We start from the raw sequence: 3,612 nt of genomic DNA on the forward strand, positions 1-3,612 counted from the left end.
TTTTCTGCATGTGGTTTTAGAGGTAGCTGCAGTTGCAGATCCCTCTGTCCATAGTTTATAACAAAAAAAAAGCCTGTTTTAGAGGTGTGTCAACCTCACCTAATTCAACCCAGCATACTGTACATAATGCACAGGTCAGAAAACATGTTCTGTTGAATACTTTTTTAAAAAAGGTTCTCATGGCTGTAAAACATTACTTTTTCCCTTTCAGAAGGGCTGGGCCTTTTGATGTGCCAGATGCTGGTTGGTATCAGCTGAGGAAAGCTACTGGAGCTGACACTTAAAAGGAAAAAAACTTACCATTGTTCAAGTATCAGCATCAGCAGTTTCACTGCTACAGGAGAAGGCAGACAGACTCACTTGACACCAAAGCAGCCAGTGGCTGATGAAACCACTGGAAAGGGATGCCAGCTGGGAGAGTACAGAGGACAACTTCATTATTTTGATTTAAGCTTTCAGAAGATATTTAAGGAAGTCAAATACATAGCTCTGAAGGTCTTTGCACAGACTTCTGAGTGTGCTGCTTCTCCTACAGTGCCCTGTGCCTAGGACTGAGCAAGACTTTCCCTGCAATTACACCTCTCGTTGCCAGTATGAACCAATGACGCAAATTGCAGAGTTTGGTCGCTAGGTACACGTAGTGGATGCAGCATTGCAGCTAAACACTGAGCTTCTAAAAAGCTTAAAGGTGGCACAGAAGAGCAAAACAGACATTTATTATAACTACTCAAAAATTAACAAATTACATCCTTGCCCTCTTCTGACTTGATGGAATAATAATGCAAGAATCTAGTAAATTAACCACGAAAGAAAAAAAACCAACACCCATGGGCCTTTGTAAGGCTTCCAAATCAGAAAGTGGACAAAACCCATACAGACATCTCACACAGCTGACTTCAGTCCTTTATGTGATACTCCCTTTATTCCTTTTTCCATTGCCGCAAAATTTACACACATACAGCTTACTCGGCAGCAAATCTCTCAGGTGCATTGAATGAGTAGATGCCTGCAGGTTTGCTCTCCTTGGCATGACATACATGATAAATTACATTTAAATTTAGAATTGGCAAGTACAAATCCTATGGCTCAGTTTCAAACGCTCTAGGCTGTAAAACCAACCAACTTGGCACCAAGTTCAAAAATACATACAGCATATCTAGGAATTGATACTGTATGCACTGAGCAACTTGAAGACATCTGTACCATTTATGATTATAAATTGATCAGCCTAGGTGTTACCACTGTACCAGCTTACCTAAAAAGTGAGTCGGAGGGCCCTGTAAAGTGGAACTGTGGACAGCAACAAAAAAAATTATTAAAATACGTAAGGAACTCATAATTTGAAAGCAGTTTATTTGCATTTATTGTTATGATTGTTCAAATGTGAAGGTGTTCCTCCATGATAAAATTTACAGGCATATAAAATGTCTATGTGGTTTCAACTGGGTGGAAATCTAGGAAAAAAAAAAAAAAAAAGCACACTATGCCTAGGAAGCTGGCTGATAAGGACCAGCTTCTATCTTGAGAGTATTTTGCCCAGTCTTACTCTGCCAGAAGGTGTCTTCCATGAAGGATCCTCACAGGAATGAGGCTTAAGAGTAAATGAGTAAGTGTGTATATATAGAAACTGAATACTCTGATAAGCACCTTCCTTCTTCAGATTAACAAGGCAAAAACTCCTTGACCCACGTGCATTTTTTATTCTATTTATTTTAAAATGTAGAAGGTGGATTTGAAGGAGTTTTCAGCATGAACAAATGTTTCACAAGCTCTAGCGCTATGAAACTATTCAGTTACATCACATACCAACAGATTAAACTATTTCTGGTCAGTTACATTATAGCTATATATTTTAAGTGGCAATTGTGTGACTATCAAGCATCCCACTGCTTTGGGCGGGATAAAATGCACTTGATGTTATGAGATGTTACACATTCTCCAAAAGCCTACAGGACAGATATAGAAATGGCTGGTTGGGGGAAGGAAGACTAGGTAAATCAAATGCATTAAAAAGAGCATAATACAGTTTTAAAATCTCGTTGACTTCTGTCGAGGCGGTGGACTTATGTACACAAATGCCCTTCTAAAGAGATGTAGTCAGAAACTAATAATTTGGCTTAGTATTACTCTGTAACTCTACGCTGAAGAGAGCGGCACCTGAAGACAGAGACACTGACATCTAGTGTCTGCCATGCAAGTTTTAACATTTACAAACACTGCCTGGGGTAAAAAGATTACTATTACTAAATCACTCATGGGGCATTTGCAACTTGCCTGCTATATTCTTATTAACAGAAAATTTGCTAATTTGTCCAGATTTGTCCTACTCCTGCTTTCTAAACATCATGCACAACTGAAATTCTCTCAAGCAGAAGAATGAAGGTAATCTTTCTGTACGCTGCATGTACATTTGTTCTTGTAGGTTGCATTGACATAAATGAAAGCTAACTGCTTATATGAACCTATAAGTATCAGAGCTCCAGAGACTATTGTAAGCTTTTATACCCCTCACAACTACAAAATAAAATAGTATGCTGTCATGCAATACTTAAATGATCTGATATGATACAAACAGATATAAATTATATAACTTAATGCATTATTTTATCCAAAATTGTTGCATCTATTCAGCTCTGATTACAGAAGATTTATCGATCATAGCTGTACATACTCTTTAGCAACTCTTCGCTTTAACAAACTTTTACAGTGGCTATGACAAACTCATTTTGATGAGGTAGCATTTAAAAGAGCCCTGTGTGAAAACATGTTGAATAGTTTCTGGTAAAACTTCTTTGTGCTTAGGTATTGGAAGACACTGTTGAGAAAGAGGAGACTGACCTCTGTACACCTTATAATCGATGGCTGGTGAAAGAGGCAAAAGAAACGACCAAACAAATTCAGATTTGGTGAAAACCGGTCCAATTCCACTAGCCTTGAGATCAATGATACTGCAGTAACTTACTCTTCCCCCCCCTTAATTAAATAAAATTGAATGCACATATATCCAAAGGCATGAATGCCAATCATCATTAACATAAAGTCTCCTTACCCCTAACTGCTTCTCCAAAGTTGAAGCCAATTGGTTAAGTCTTTGGGCTTATTCACATTTATTTTCTGTGAGAAGTGCCAGGAATTGCATTTATAACTATGTTGCATTTAGCTAGAATTTATGGTATGTTTCAGGCTACAAATAAAACTGGAAGTTTTATTTATTTTAAATAATGAACTGATGGAATATAACATAATTGAAGACTTAACTGAATTATGATAATCAAACATGAGTTGTAAAAGCATCTTTGGTTGTTTAATAACTACTTTAAGATGGTTAATAAAAAAAAAAGCTAGAGTTGCAACACCGCATAAAGCAGCAGCCTTTCCTCAGCAATGCTACTGTTACATGTCCAAGCACTTCAAGAAAAATAATGAGGAAGTTAATCTCACTGGGAAAAACCAAGAGGCTGTATGTAATCAATCTATACACCTAGGACCCAAAAATACAAATTTTAAATTTTGGCAACAAGTAAAAAAAGCGTAAGTGTTATTTGTTTTGTTACAATTCTACATTAGGACAGATCCATGGAACTAACTTTTATAAAAATACAACATACTGCA

At 37.1% G+C, this 3,612-nt stretch overlaps 1 protein-coding gene across 4 annotated transcripts in view; it reads right to left on the reverse strand.

Moving 5' to 3' along the window:
- Positions 1-550, reverse strand: part of ADPRHL1 (ADP-ribosylhydrolase like 1) — a 46,983-nt gene extending 46,433 nt beyond the window's left edge. For all 4 annotated transcript variants that reach the window (XM_080375487.1, XM_080375486.1, XM_080375488.1 and 1 more), the window contains exon 1: positions 301-550. The gene's annotated coding sequence lies outside the window, so the exon portion shown is untranslated. The remainder of the gene's footprint in view (positions 1-300) is intronic.
- Between the last annotated feature and the right edge of the window lie 3,062 nt (positions 551-3,612).

The sequence above is a fragment of the Falco punctatus genome (assembly GCF_963210335.1).
Source record: "Falco punctatus genome assembly, chromosome: 2".
In the NCBI taxonomy this organism is placed as follows: domain Eukaryota; kingdom Metazoa; phylum Chordata; class Aves; order Falconiformes; family Falconidae; genus Falco; species Falco punctatus.